General features: G+C 46.1%; 1 protein-coding gene across 2 annotated transcripts in view; it reads right to left on the bottom strand.

Annotated features, from left to right (window-relative positions):
- Window positions 1–16154, bottom strand: part of LRRC8A (leucine rich repeat containing 8 VRAC subunit A) — a 37968-nt gene extending 21814 nt beyond the window's left edge. The window contains exons 1-2 of one of the 2 annotated variants that reach the window (XM_053374980.1): window positions 16044–16154; window positions 8782–8961 (exon numbers count right to left, since the gene is read on the bottom strand). The gene's annotated coding sequence lies outside the window, so the exon portion shown is untranslated. Of the gene's footprint in view, window positions 1–8781; window positions 8962–14187; window positions 14366–16043 lie in introns of those variants that run through there. The other variant, XM_053374981.1, reaches the window with a different exon arrangement.
- Between the last annotated feature and the right edge of the window lie 12 nt (window positions 16155–16166).

The raw sequence follows: 16166 nt of genomic DNA, 5'->3' as shown, positions 1-16166 counted from the left end.
GGCCCCATTAGCTAAAGTGGTGCTTCAGGTTAAGAACAGTTTCAGGTTAAGTACGGACCTCCGGAACGAATTAAGTACTTAACCCGAGGTACCACTGTAATCAATCAAGTTTATGAGGCAACCAAATGCAGGCTACAGCCAAGGAGGGGGGTAACCATAAAAAAAACTTGCCAAATAGTATAATACAAAAGTATATTCACAGAAAAAAGAAACTTAAACCATTGTCCTCATAATGCTATTCTAAGTTGGGACATTTCACAACCAATCTAGACAAACACAAGACTTAGCTGTCCTTTTCAGCAAAAAAAATTTTTCCTGTATTACGGTACTTTAAGTGGCCACAGGTTCTAAAATCTTCACGCATTCCCCCCCTGGAATTTCATACAGACTACAGTGTTAATCAATCATCTTCGATCACCCGACTTCCACAAATACGGAAGACTTGTTCTCTAGCAATATTATTCTACCTGCCTCCCCTTCCAGAAAGTTAGCTTCTGTTGTCTGAAAACACAAAGGAAAGGGCGTCTCAGACACAGTCTCTTCCCCATGCTGTGTTTTTAAGACAGGAAAACTGAAGGGGTGGGAATCTACAGGTCTCGACTGCTTCAATATCCAGCCTTTTTAATCATTATTATGCAATATAATATTGCAATAGGCGGGAAGCTAACAGGAATCTTTAATTCTAGAAGTCATGCCCACAGCAAACTTCTCAAAAGCACCACCTGAAATCCTAAAAAAAAAGGGGGGGGTGCGCACAAAGCTGCTTCTGTCCCGGCAGAGGAAGGAGGCCAATAAAAAACTCTCAGCCTCAAAAACTAGAGCAGTTACAAACAGATAGAGAGGGTGGGTGTAACTTTAGAAAAGAACTCTGCAATCTCTTTTGAGGAAAACTTCTCTTAGCAACAAGAGAGCTCAAAGAAAAGATGAAAAACAATGGGTGCATGTGGAAGTACCACAGCTAAGGCAAATCCCCAATCTTCTTGCAATAGTTTTGAAGGCAAATACAGGAGGGGGCATCCCAAAGGCTCACAAACAGCAGCATAGAAATGGGTTAAGATTTTTTGGGTTCAAATTTGGGATGGGAGGCCATTAAGCAAAGTACCATTGTTACAACAGAGAGAAAATTATAAGAATATGAGGTAAAAAGGTAAAGGTAAGGGACCCCTGGACGGTTAAGTCCAGTCAAAGGCGACTATGGGGTTGCGGCGCTCATCTCGCTTCAGGCCGAGGGAACCAGCGTTTGTCCACAGACAGCTTTCCGGGTCATGTGGCCAGCATAACTAAACTGCTTCTGGCACAACGGAACACCGTGATGGAAACGCCGTTTACCTTCCGCTGCAGCAGTGCCTGTTTATCTACTTGCACTGGTGTGCTTTTGAACTGCTAGGTTGGCAGGAGCTGGGACAGAGCTGTGGGATATGGGTGGTGCTGTGGTCTAAACCACTGAGCCTCTTGGGCTTGCTGATCAGAAGGTTGGCGGTTTGAATCCCTGCAACGGGGTGAGCTCCTGCTGCTCTGTCAAAAGAATATAACATCCCTGCTGGATCAGGCCAATGGCCCGTCTACTCACAGAATCATGGAAACATGGGATTGTAGAGTTGGAAGAGACTCCAGGGATCATTTAGTCCAACTCCCTGCAATGCAGGAATCTCAACTAGACCATACATGGCAGACGGCCATCCAAATTCTGCTTAAACACCTCCAAGAAAGGAGAGTCCATCACCTCTCATGGGAGTCTGTTCCACTGCTGAACAGCTCTTATTGCCAGAAAGCTCTTCCTCATATTTAGTTAAAATCTATTTCCTTGTCACTTGAAGTCATAGGTTTGGATCCTACCCTCCAGAGCAGAAGAAAACAAGCTTGCCCCATCTTCCACATGACACCCTTTAGATATTTGAAGATCGCTATCATGTCTCCTCTCAGACTCCTCATTTCTAGGCTAAACATACCCAACTCCCTCAACCATCTCTCATAAGGCTTAGTTTCCTGACCCTAAATCATCTTGGTTGCCCTCCTCTGCAAACAACTCGTATTTCCCACCCTTCCTCCCAAAGGAGTCCAGGGTAGCAGACACAGCAATGATAACACATTAAAAAATAACCTGAAAATAGTTTTTAAACATTATCTCGAACCATTGGCCTTAGGGTTGCCATACCTTTCAGCCATCAAAATCAGGAATGTTTTAAAATTTCTCCCAAGAGTCAATACAGAGGGAGACATGTGCACCTCACAAAGGAGGGCATTCCACAAATGGGGAGCCACCACTGAGAAGTCAATCATGGGTCAATGCCAATCTAGCAGCCCCCAGTGATGGTACCAAGAACAAGGCTCCCACCTGCCAATTGTTGGGTGCCCTTTTAGGTACTGGGTGCCAAGACATTTAGAGCTTTATATCTTGACCTTTGGTAGTATATTCCACAGGCATTTTAGTTTAAGCTTGATTTTATAGTTTTGACTGATTTTTTACATTTTCTGCATCACGTTTCTTGTACACAGTTTATAGATTATTGACACTAAGTGGCAGATAAGTATTTTAAATAAAGAAATAAGTAGTATTAATACCCTGAATTGAGATCCTTAGTTCACTTTCAGGATGGCGGCACATGGTCCCATCAGAATGCCCCACTTTCCAGTCTAGCAGGTGCATTCTGCACTGGTCGGAGGCCCCCGCCCCCCATCTTCAAGGGCAGCCCTGCAGACAGCGCATTACGGTAGTCCAATTTAACTAATTTAAACTCCTGACTCTGGCTGGAGACCCTGATATACAATGGAAGGAAAGGAGGGACCTTAATGGTAATGGTAATGGTAAAGGTAAGGTAAAGGTAAAGAGACGCCTGACCATTAGGTCCAGTCGTGACCGACTCTGGGGTTGTGGCACTCATCTCGCTTTACTCGCCGAGGGAGCCGGCATACAGCTTCCAGGTCATGTGGCCAGCATGACTAAGTCGCTTCTGGCGAACCAGAGCAGCGCACGGAAACGCCGTTTACTTTCCCGCTGGAGCACTACCTATTTATCTACTTGCACTTTGAAGTGCTTTCAAACTACTAGGTTGGCAGGAGCAGGGACCGAGCAACGGCAGCTCACCCTGTCATGGGGATTCGAACCGCCGACCTTCTGATCGGCAAGTCCTAGGCTCTGTGGTTTAACCCACAGCGCCACCCTCAATGGTACCATACATTTAAAGCACTATCATGTCACTTTAAAACAGCTTTCTTCCCATTCAAAGAATTCTGGGATCTGTAGTTGGTTACGGGTACTGAGAGTGATTAGGAGACCCCCTACTGCCCTCACAGAGCTACAATTCCGAGCATGGTTTAACACATAGCTGTCAACCTTCCCGTTTTTTGTGGGAAATTCCCTTATTTCAGCACTGTTTCCCGCTGCTATCCTGGATTGTTCAATATCCCGTAGACTGTCTCCGGGACAGGTGAGGCTGCTGATCCCTTATTTTCAAATCCGAAAGTTGACACTTATGCTGCTGATCCCTTATTTTTGAGGCTGCTGATCCCTTATTTTCAAATCTGAAAGTTGACAGCTATGGTTTAACAATTAATCCCCTTTTCTAGGGAGCCCTGCACACTGCAGCTCTAGCACGTGTGTGTGATTCCACTGCTTCCTGGGAAAATGCAGGAGATGTGCTGAAGCAGCAGTGGGGACGTAGCATGAAAGCAGGCTGCACAAGAGCAGGGCACATTTGGAGAGTGACGCAAGACGACAGCTAGCCAGGTAGGCAGTGCCTCCTTATGAATTATAGAAGTGCAAAGTCACCACGTCCTGCAAGCTTCCTGTCCATGGCTAGCGTTTGCACTTTAGTAGGGGACTGAACACAGGTGTATTCAAGGACAAGACAGATAGGCAGAGGAGGGTACAAGGTGTTTATGGATGGAGCTGCAGCAGAGGGATAGAGCTGATGAAAACCATCACGTTCAGACGCTGCTCCTCTGCACCAAGCCAGGAATTGTTTGCAATTAAGGCAGTTTGACGCAACTGGCGAAGTGAACACAGCTCAGCATCAGAGCATCTGCTTTGCATGCAGAAGGTCCCTGGTTCAAGCCCCAGCAGCATTTCCAGGAAGGCCCAAGAAAAAGCTCCCCATCTGAAATCTTGAGGAGATGCTACAAGTCAGTGTAGGTAATACTGAGATACATGAGCCAGTGGTCTTATACTGTAGAAGGCAGCTTCCCGTAGGGTGATCCAAATAACAACTGTTTATCTCCTGTACAGCTCCCATGGGTTGTGGCATTTGACAAGTGTACAAGAGTACAGAGCTGACAATCTTAAAACTCAATTCAGGGGAAAGGAGCAGTGGAAGGGGCACAAGAGATGGAGGGAGGGGTAAACAGGAACGTAAGGATGCAAGAAGAGCCCTGCTGGATCAGGCCAACAGCCCACCTAGTCCAGCATCCTGATCCTGTTCTCACAGTGACGAGCCAGATGCCCCAATGGGAAGACTGCAAGGAAGACCTGAAAGTAACAGCAACCCTACCAGCAAGAAGAAAAGTATGTGGATCAAGCAAAAAACATCTAGTACAATCAACCCACGTTATATGCAGCAAGCCATTCAGGTCATACACCACTGCACAAATCAGTTTGCACCCCAATGTGTTTTTTGAGGGGGGAGGTGGAATCCCTCCTCTCCTGATGGGCATCTCTCAAGATGACCAGCTGCATCAGAAAAACAAAACTAAAAACTTTCTCACCACCCTGCTCGCATCTTCACGGGCATATCTCCACAAATCACCGACCAGGCTTTGAGGTTTGCAAAAAGGGAGAGCGCCTTTTTGGTTGGCACCCACCCTCCCAGCAGCTGTGGAATGTTCTCCCAAGTGAGGCCTGCCTGGTGCTGACCCAGACATCTTTCTGCTGCCAGGTTAAGACTTTCATCTTCCTCCAGGCATTTGACAGAATCTTAAAAGCTTGCTTGTCAATTGTCTAGGGAGATGCTTGCCTTGAATTAGATGGTTAGCTAAGAAAATAATATTTAAATGCTGAAGATTTATGCTTGCCTACCCATATCCAATTTTCTCAGAAGCTGGGCATTCTAGAATGCAGATTTGACAAGTGTTCTAAACTCCAGCAATTGTGACATTGAAGTCACCACTTTTACCCAGATAGCAAGGGAGAAAAAGGAGTTCTAAGCCACCCTGCCCAGCATGAACTCTCCCTGTGCCAAACCATGCCACACCTGCTTTGCACACTCAAGTGCTTTTGCCTGCCGACAATGCGCCTTTGAGGTTAAAGAATATGTAAATGATTGGTTGCACTACCGCCAAGTCAATTAAATGTATAAAGAGGATTTAAAGGAAAAAGGATTTGATGATAAAAAAATCAAAATTTGAAATAGAAATATTGAACAATGAATGTAAAATAATGTCTAAAATGTAAAATACTGTTGGAATGGCAATTGAAAGATGAGGAACTGAAATCAGTAATAATACACTGGGCAAAAGACTTTGGATATAATATACAGCTTAAAGAACGGGAAAGGTTGTGGAATGAAAGGATAAAATTTACAGCCTGTAATGCTTTGAAAGAGAATATGATGAAAATGATGTATAGATGGTATATTACACCAGTGAAGTTAGCTAAAATGTATAAGACAAATAATAAATGTTGGAAATGTAAAGAAAAAGAAGGAACATTTTATCACATGTGGTGGGAATGTAAGAAAGTAAAGAACTGGGAAATGATATATAATGAGATGAAAAAGATGTTGAAATATACATTCTTAAAAAAACCAGAAGCATTTTTACTTGGTATTATAGGCCAAGACATTAATAGACAAGATGTCAAACTGTTCTTACATGCAACAACAGTGGCAAGAGTATTGTTAGCCCAGAAATGGAAGCAAGAAGAAATTCTGACGAAAGAATGGCAGACGAAATTAATGGACTATGCAGAATTGGACAAAATGACAGGAAGGATTCAAAACCTGTGGGACCAGAAGATTGGGAAAAGTATATGATTTACAGAAGATTGGAAAAATTATATGAATTATTTGAAGAGCAACTGTAATCAACAAATTACGCTAGTAGGACTACAAGAAGTTTTGTAAGGAGAAATATACAAAGTGTTACAAAGTAGAAAAAGATAGAGATATTGGTTATGAGTTTGAAATGTAATAGGGAAAATAAGAAATGCATACTAAGAGATTAAATTGGAAAATTTTCAGACAGGACTTATGGAAGTCAAAAAAATTAAATAATATGTAAAAGTATGTTTAATTACAATTGAAAATGATATGTTAAAAAACTAATAAATATTGAACCCTGAAATTTGAACCCTGAAAATGCCTGGATGGGACAGAAGGAAATGTATGTAAAAACTATACATAAGTAACATTTACTTTTAATATTCCAACCACTCTTGTTTCTGGCCCACACACCATTATTGGCACACGGGTCCTGCATGGTTTCCCCCAAAGGAAGGCAGCCCTTGGGCTAAAGAGGGTTCCCCCCTCTCCTAGAACATTTCCCATGATCCTCTTCCACAGACCAGGGTTTCAAGGAGGACGTGCTGATATGGGGAGGGAAGGTAGCAACCCCAAATGCAGATCCACAACACTGGATCCTTATCTCAACATGCATTCAAGAACTGAGCAAGGAACTGGGTGGGGCAGATAAGAGGAAGAGGCATCAAATGACTTCATTTTTCTAACAAAATCTGTCTTCCATTAGATGTTAATCATACTCAGTAATTAACAAAGAAAGGGAGGGCAAAGCTTCTTCGCCACAGGGAACGTTTGGCTGTTTAAATCTCCAATGTAGTTTAACAGCAGCAACACACACACAAAAAGAGAGAGAGAGAGAGAGCGTGCGTCTGTGTGGCTCCCCGGCAGAAATCTCCCCTTGCCAGGACCAAATACAGTTTCACATGAACTCCAAAGTTATGATTAGCTCAGTCACTTCTATTTTTATGATTGTAAATTGTTTTTAATTGTTTTTAATATTATGTTTTAATGTTCTAGAGGTGAAGGGTGGGTAATAAATAAGTAAATGAGTAATCTATTTGCCTGCTTTTCAAGCATTAACACCACACAAAGCCAGAATCCTGCTGTCAAAACGAAACACTGTACAGCATTTTATTACAGTACTAGGATATCCATTAGGGGCTGTTGGTGGAAGAAAGCTGTAATTGGTTAATTAAAGTCAACATTTTAATTGAATAATGACTCCATTACTTCTAAAATGCAAGGCTGGGACATCCCATGGGGAGACTCTGGTTGTGGCTGGGGGAGAAACAGAAAGGCAGGGTTGTTTTTGGAGAGTGGGTTAGGTTAGGAAAGGGGGAGACTGAAATGAAGAAACAGAGCCGCAGCAGAGCCCTAGAAAGACCATCTCTGCACCTTGCCTCCCCTGGGAGCGACACATATAGGCCACCGAAGAACCAGACCACAACTCCCACGAGCTCAACAGTGATGAACATTTTGTCAGCCCAATGGCCTCATTCCCTTCTGGTCAACCTTCCAGAGGCCACAGCCCATGGTGGGCAGGGCCAGAGGCGAAAGTGAGTGGGGTGACAAATGTGAATTTTTATCTTTGTACTGTTACGGAAGGGGGGGGCATGTCTTCTTCACCTTCTTCTTCGCTACAATATATCCATTTATTCCCAATTGTCAATGTCAAAAGGGACTAAAATCTATAAAATCCATAGAAAATCAACGTGCCAATTTGCTCAATTTCTCTAGGACTCTATGACACCTCCCCTGTCCTCCATAATCCCTCAAGTAAGGTGCTCTGCCAAGCCTTTCCTCCGGGCAATGCCAGGTGGCAGACTATGCATACATGGACCATTGTCTTCCCATCACCGGCACTCAGGAAGCGCTTATCTGCGCATATCTCCAGCTCTGCATATTCCCCCCTCCCTCCTCCATATGTTAATCTGGTGTAACCCAACCTCTCCTTAATGTATTCATGATGTAACTGGGATGTATTTTGCACTGTATTCTGGGACAAGGAGGGAGTTTCAAAAGTTCATGTCACCCCTTTCTCGCTGTTCAATCTCGCCTTGAACCTGTTGCGCAATAAACCTTGGATCTCCGCATCTTGCTCCTGTCTCCGGCTGAGCTCATTTTCTTCCGCTAGGACCCGCGGACTTAGTCCGACGAGCCGGGTGGCTGAGCAGTCTCGCACCCGGAATTTACCGTAACAGTACAGAACAGAACTTTCTACAAACACTCACACAACCCTCTATTGCCTCCATCCGGGCCTCTAAGAGGCATGATCAGAGTTCAGGGATGCATCCCAGCCAGGCAAAAATACTCAAGAGAGGATGCAAAGTGGGTGTGGTCTGAGAAGAGGCAGTGTGGGGTAGGGAGAGAGTCCTGAGGGCTGCATTAGCCCCATGGGCCTGAGATTTTCTGGACCTGGAAAACCCCAACAGGCAGCAGCACTTGGAGGACCAAACTTCACACCCAGGAGGCTTGAAAGCAGGCAGGCCCCAACTTCCTGGAGGAGAAAACTTGAAACGCTACACAAACAAATGGACAGGAATGCTGGGGGCCTCAAGGCATGGGAAATACAAAGGAACGGAAACTGCATCAATCCCCTTTTCCATGCCTGGGCTTGGAAGCTGTTACACAACGAAGGGCACTCAGTTCTCCTATTCCAATTCAAGTCATGCCTAAGCAGTAATGAGATGCAAGAACATTGTTTCCCCTTCTTCTGGCTTCACCCTTTCGCCTGGAGGCTTTTTCCATTTGGCTGAAGACCAGGCATTTCCCCCCCCCCCACCGTTGCTTTTTGCATTTCAAAATAATATTAATCCTAATATTGCATTACCAAGTACATCGTCACCAGTGGAGCCCTTGGAAGAATGGGATGCAGGCTGCCGCTCTGTGCCCGGGTATACTGCTATCTGCACTTCAGCCCTTTGTAATGAAGATAGAGGCTGCCTCTGAGGGTCGAGTTCTGGGCGGGTGCTGAAGGGAGGCTTTTCCCAAGCGCCATGGGAGCTAATTCCTGAAAAAGAAGCACACAGTTTACTAAGGCGGGCTGAGTGTGACTAGGTTTTATTGTCCAGCCCAAAATACTTGACTAAGGAACCCAAAGGCTGCTATCCCTACACAGCCACTCCCCACTTTCGACTCACAAGGCACATCTCATCCAATAACCATCCTGTTTTTAGGATACAAAAACAGCTCAGTGACATTCATACCCCCAATGAGCCCCTTAAGAATAGGAAAAGAAAATAGCTAAATCAAATCAATGGTTGGTTTCAAGGCATAGCTGTCAACCTTTCCCTTTTCTTGTGAGGAATCCTATTTGGAATAAGGGAATTTCACTTTTAAAAAGGGAAACGTTGACAGCTATGTTTCAAGGATGGGGGACCTGCCTTAGCCTGAGGGTCACATTCCTGCATACACGCTGGTGGTGGGAGGGGGCCAGGGGCAGAAGCAGGCATTGCAACAGCACCAACTATTCAGGTATGCAGCAGTCCATGCACTACTACGCACTTATCTCTTTTTGTCCATATCCAGGCAAGGAAAAGGTGCTACCATAGTTTGTGGGCACATTCCAGCCCAGCAAAAGCACATGAGGAGGATGCATGGATGCATAGCAGGACCAGTGAGGTGTGTGGTCTAGGGAGAGTCCCAAGAGCTAGACAGAGATCCCTGGAGGCCCACATTTGGCCCCTAGGCCTGCAAGGCCAATAAAGTACACATACATTGGAATGCATGGAATGCAAAAAGTGCAGAGAGCAATCACCTCTCTATAGTCTCACAATACAACTAGAACTTACATGCACCCAATGAATACAAATATTGCTGGGGGGAAACTTGTATCAAGAGATGCACATAAAGTTGGAAATGCCTAAGATGAAGCCTGACAGGGCATCTGAAAACAAAGGAAGCTTTTCCTATTTGTGGCTTAGGGCCCTTGTATGTACGGGACTGCCTCTCCTGATATGTCCTTAAGGTCCATGAATAACCATAGTTTAGAGGTCCCGGGCCCCAAGGAAGTCAAACTATCCTCCACAGGGCCAGGGCCTTTTCAGTGATGGCTCCGACCTGGTGGAATGCTCTGTCCCATGAGACTAGGGCCCTTCAGGATTTAACCTCCTTCTGTCAGGCCTCTAAGACAGAGCTATTCTGCCTGGCCTTTACTTTGAATTCAGCCTGATCTTTTATTTCCCTTCTCTTCCCTCCCCCTCCCCTTTTATGAAGTATACCCGCTCTGAGACCCCACAGCTAATTCTCCCCTGGCCTCCTCGCTGGCCCAAGTAGGACTAATTCAGCCAGCTAGCCCTGGGGATTATCTAATGCTTATTAGATGGATTTCCCCTAAACTGATTTCTGAACTTTTAATTTTATTGTTACAGTGGTACCTCGGGTTACATACGCTTCAGGTTACAGACTCCGCTAACCCAGAAATAGTACCTCGGGTTAAGAACTTTGCTTCAGGATGAGAACAGAAATTGTGCGGCAGCGGGAGGCCCCATTAGCTAAAGTGGTGCTTCAGGTTAAGAACAGTTTCAGGTTAAGAACGGACCTCCGGAACGAATTAAGTACATAGCCAGAGGTACCACTGTATTCGTGTTTTTATACTGTATTTTATGCTGCTTTTACAATTAAGTGTTTTAAATTTGTTGATAGGCGCCCTGAGCCCGGTTTTTGAACCAGGAAGGGCAGGGTAGAAATAAAAATTCATTATTTATTTATTTACTCATATGTAATTTTTTATTGAAGGTGTTCACTGACGGAAAAGCAAACAATTACAAATGTACTTTAACTGAGTAACACCTCAGGATTTCCTAGTCAAGCCTTCTTCACCAGGGTGAGCCCTAAATCTCAAAGAAAACATGGTCTTTACCACAAAGAGAACTCCTCTGGTAATTTCACAACTGGGTGGTTCCCAGGATGGGGTGGAAAGGGCCCCAGGCATCAACGCTTACACAGGTTTCATATTTAGTTACAGTTCTGAACTGGTTTGTAGCTACCGCTAAGGCCAAAGGGTATGCTTGGCAGCTCCAGGTGTGGCCATGACATTGTCATACCTCCTACAAGCCAGTGGGGCAAACTAGTGCATTGCAAGCTGTTGGGTGTCCAGATTTTTGAGACACTGCAATTCCCTTCCTCAACCCTTTGGGATGGACCAGGTTTCAAACCAAACACACTCTTAGTCCAGAGAATGCTCTCAGCAATAACTGGCATGACTTGGGCATCACTCTTTCAATTTTGGCTACTCTTAAAACACCAAACCACCACCACCAGGTGTTTACAAGGCCTCTGTTTCAACTTCCACAACAGACATAACAACATAATAGAAGGCTTCACCACTAGTAAAGTTCCAGCAATGGCCAAACAGATGCTTTCGGGAATTCCAGAAGCAAGGCATGAGGACAGTAACTGTTTCACAGGAACAGAGAAACCTACATTATACCAAGTCAAGGGATTATCTAGCTCAGCACTGCCTACCCTGACTGGAGGTGGTTCTTCAGCATTTCGAGCAGGTATCTTTCCCATCCCTACCTGGAGATGCCTGGAACCAGGAACTTTCTGCATGCAAATAAGGTACTTGCTCTACCACGAGGGTGGCGCTGTGGGTTAAACCACAGAGCCTACGGCTTGCCAATCAGAAGGTCAGCGGTTTGAATCCCCGCGACAGAGTGAGCTCCCATTGCTCGGTCCCTGCTCCTGCCAACCTAGCAGTTCAAAAGCATGTCCAAGTGCAAGTAGATAAATAGGTACCACTCTGGCGGGAAGGTAAATGGCGTTTCCATGCGCTGCTCCAGTTCGCCAGAAGTGGCTTAGTCATGCTGGCCACATGACCCGGAAGCTGTACGCCGCCAATAAAGTGAGATGAGGGCCGCAACCCCAGAGTCAGCCACGACTGGACCTAATAGTCAGGGGTCCCTTTACCTTTACTTTACCACGCAACTACAGCTGATTGTTATCCCTTCAGAGGCATAACTTATCTGAAGAGGGAGGTTTCGCTGAGTAGACACTGAAAGGTGTCTTACTGCCTCCTTGCCATGTGACTTGTCTCGCTTTTAAGACATCTGGGCCAAGTGACCATTGCTGCATCTTGTGGCAGAAAAAGCCATAACTGAATTGTGTATCTTATGATGAATTACTTTGCAATCAACTGCCGATCCAACTTCACTGGGTGAGCCACAGCATAAAGCTGTAAGCCAGGGTTCGGAAACCAACAGTCCTCCAGACATCATGGGAGTCCAGCAGCCAACATGTCCAATATTCAGGGATGAAGGGATTTGTTGCCCAGCAACATCAACACCTTGAATTTTGCTCCTGAACTAGTATACTTTCTCCACTTAGCTTATTTCTCCGTCCCAGCATGCAAAGTTGCTGAATACAGTATTAGTATATTTCACAGCAGTAAGGCTGCATAAGTACGATACATTTAAAAGACAACAAGCGTTTTATTTTCTGTTGCTTTCATTCCATTTGTGAATCACATCCTGTAAAGTAAAGGTAAAGGGACCCCTGACCGTTAGGTCCAGTCGCGGACGACTCTGGGGTTGGGGCGCTCATCTCGTTTTACTGGCCAAGGGAGCTGGCGTTTGTCCGCAGACAGCTTCCAGGTCATGTGGCAAGCATGACTAAGCCACTTCTGGCAAACCAGCGCAGCGCACGGAAACACCGTTTACCTTCCCGCCGGAGCAGTACCTATTTATCTACTTGCACTTTGATGTGCTTTCGAACTGCTAGGTTGGCAGGAGCAGGGTCCGAGCAACGGAAGCTCACCCCGTCGTGGGGATTCAAACCACCGACCTTCTGATCAGCAAGCCCTAGGCTCTGTAGTTTAGACCACAGCGCCACCCGCGTCCCATCCTATAAAGTACCTTGAAGCAATTTCACAATAAAAAGGGTAAAAACAAACCCGACATTTTCAAGATTATTAAATAAGATCTTTGGTCACATCCACACTATAACTCTAAAAAACATTATTTCTCCCAAAGAATCCTGGGAACTGTAGTTTGTTAAGGGTGCTGGGAATTCCAGCTCTGTGGAGGGTAAACAGCAGCTCTTAGGATTCACTGGGGTGCATTAAATGTACAGAATATCATGTACAGTATACTGCTGAAATGATGACACACACACAATTTTGAAATCAAGTGGGCAGTAATTAAAGGAGGAGCCCCACCCTTTCCCCAAAAGTGATGCATTTCAGAATTAGGCAATGCAGAAGCTCCGCTCCATTTAAAAAAGAGATTCAGTCAAGCCATGATTTTGCACATCCTTGCCTTGAGGACACTGGCTAGTTTCCTGGAACCTTCACATTTGACAGTGTTCCCTTTACTTGCCCCAGGACTCCAAAAAGACATCACCTCAGATGACCTTGCTCTCTGTAAATGGAATAATCCCATAAACCTTAAAAGAGGCCACATTGCTGCAGTGGAAATTTGCACACCCTCTCGCTGTTTTTACAGCAACCTGCTATCCCCAATTACTGGAAGGCCAGGACAATCATAAAACAGGCTAATGGCAGTTTAAAGGGCTCTGAGGCATCTAGCAACAGAGATCACTCTGGAGGCTTGACTGCAAAAATCCCAATCAGGCAGCACCTAAAGCTAAACATTGCTCTCCAATGTCCCACACCCAAGTATTTTCCTCCTCCACCCCAGCCTTTTCCTTCCACTGACACCCTTTCTCCTGCCTCTTCCCGATACTCCTGCTTCCTTTCCAACAACCTACCTTCCCCATGGGTGCCAAAAAGTTTGCTTGCACACCCATTCTTTGAGCTAGCTGAATGCAATAACACACACACACACCCAACTCTCCGCAACAGAATGCCACCCCTTTGTTTTCACTTTACCGGTCCCTGCCAGATGCCCCCCTTTCCCGCCCCCTTTACTCACATTGCATGGACTAGTAACACAATAACACCACCCACCCAGCTTCTCCAGCCCTTCTGTGACTTGCTCACAGCTTGACTCATCAGTGTTTCTTGCCAACCAGGCACTATTCCTTCCTTCACTTACTGTCTGCCACCCCTTAATTGCCAGCAACACAACGTGGCAAAGGAGTCTCTGTTTCCTCTCCTTGCCCTTAATGTCACCCCAAAATGTCACTTCCCCTGTCACCCCAAAAATAAAAAGTTACTTGGCACTGGGGCACATTCTCAGACTCAGCCCCTTTGACAACTCTTCTGCCCCTATTTATCCTCCTCCTTGCCAGCCCCCTAAGTTCCAAGAACAGCTTAAGAAGAACTATCATCACTCACCTTCTCGCTTTTGAGATCCACTTTCAAAAACAGCACAAGAGATAAACACACACCCTAAATTTGTTCCCATCCATAATGCTTCAGTTTCCTTCTTTAGTGCCACCTCACAACCCTCCACCACCATCTCTTATTCAACAAGTGCTAGAGGTGGGAGACAGCCAATAAATCCCGCCCTCCCCACTTGGAAAATAACCAATTAATTTGAGAACCTACAAAAAGGTGACTGTTTTCCATCTGCCAAGCCTTCCAAACCCTTCTGCACCTCCCCCACCCCTTCCAAATATCCCTTCCCCACTATTTTCTGAATCATAAGCAAAGCTCCCTTTTTATAGACCGCTTTTATTCGCTCTCAATGCCCACAATAAACCTTCAATTGCTGCTAGTGTCCTGCATTCGTTTTAATTATTTACTGAATTTATGTTCCACCTTTTTTCTCCCCAGGAGCTCAAAGGGGCCTACACTGTTCTCCCCCTTTTCATATAATCCCTACAACAATCTTGTGAGGTAGGTTAGGCTAAAAGGCAGTGACTGGTCCCAAGGACACACCCTGATTGAGTGTACCCTGGTCTCCCAGGTCCTACTCTAACACTGGCTCTCTTTGCAAGAATATTCTGCCATAGCAGATCTTGGGGTTGGCGGATTGGAGAATTCCCTCTTCCTAACATCCCCCCTCACTCGCTCTCCATGCCCACAACAAACCCAGTCTCAAATCTCTTCCACAACACATCTCCGGGGAAACCCACTCTTCCTAACTCCCCCCCCCCCATTGTCACTCTCCCTACCTCTGCCACCCACTCCTCTGCAAGCCCCGGGTATGATTGTTGATGGCCATGTCACATCCATACCTCTTCTACTGTCTTACCGGACTCTCGAATCACACCCACCATCCCAGCCCCCTAGAAATTCCTTTAATACACGTGCACATCCCCCCCTTCCTTTCCTTACGGCCTTCCCTCTCAACTGAGGAATTGCCAGCCCTAAACTTTACACACACACACACACGGGTCCTTCTGCAACCCAGGATTTTCCTAGGGGTTCCTAGATCTCTCTCCACTCCCCACGCTTGCAAAGCTCACAAGCTGAAGGCATGCATACTGCTCTCCACCCTGCCGGGCACACATCTCTCGCCATCCTCGCTCACCCTCCTCTTCACTGACATCATACAAAACCAGGTTACTAAGTCCTCCAGGTCCTAAGCCTACTCTCTTTCCCAGAGACAACCCCAATACTCAAAAGCAGCGACGGGCAGGGGATCCTTCTCCCAGCTCTGCATTGCCCAAGTTTCTCTCCTTCCCCTTTCACTGGCAGCAAGGTTACTGGTCCTGTAGGTTCCTGAGGCTGTCCTTTCCCTGACGCCCCTTTCCACCTCAACAAAACCAGTGTAGGTTGGAAGTGGGGGTGGGAGAGAACCCTCCTCCATTATGCCAATCGATAAATAAAAGTTGCTGGTCCCCGAGGACGTCCTCTTTCCCAGACGCCCCTCTCTTTCCCAATACTCTAAAACAGCGTGTGGAGATGGGGAATCTTCCTCTCTATTTCCCGAGATCCACGTCCTTCCCCGACCCTCCGCCACTCACTAGCTAAAACACGGTTACTGGTCCTCCACCTCGATACTAAAAACAAATACCAAACAAACCCACCCAGCGCGAGTGTGTGTGGGGAGGGGACATGCCCGACGTCCCCGCTTCCCCATCAAAAAAGGGGGGTTACTAGTCCTCAGTGTTCCTGACTAGCCTCGGCATTCCTCAACACCCTCGTATCTCTCAGCAGATTCCCTGCCAGTCCACTTTCCCCCCAGGACGGGGCGGGAAAAGCCAGCCCCTGACAGTGTCATTATTGCGACCCTTCGCACTCACCCGGCAGCAGCTTCCTGGCTCGGTCGCTTCGGGCTTTCTTTTGTTTGCCCCCCTCGCAGCCTCCTCACTGCACCACCGGGCTGCTCCACCCCGGAGCTGACCTCACCCGGCCGGCATGGGCAT

Source organism: Podarcis raffonei, chromosome Z (assembly GCF_027172205.1).
Source record: "Podarcis raffonei isolate rPodRaf1 chromosome Z, rPodRaf1.pri, whole genome shotgun sequence".
NCBI lineage: Eukaryota > Metazoa > Chordata > Lepidosauria > Squamata > Lacertidae > Podarcis > Podarcis raffonei.
The sequence above is the reverse complement of the archived record's forward strand: the minus strand, read 5'-3'. Positions and strand labels throughout refer to the sequence as shown.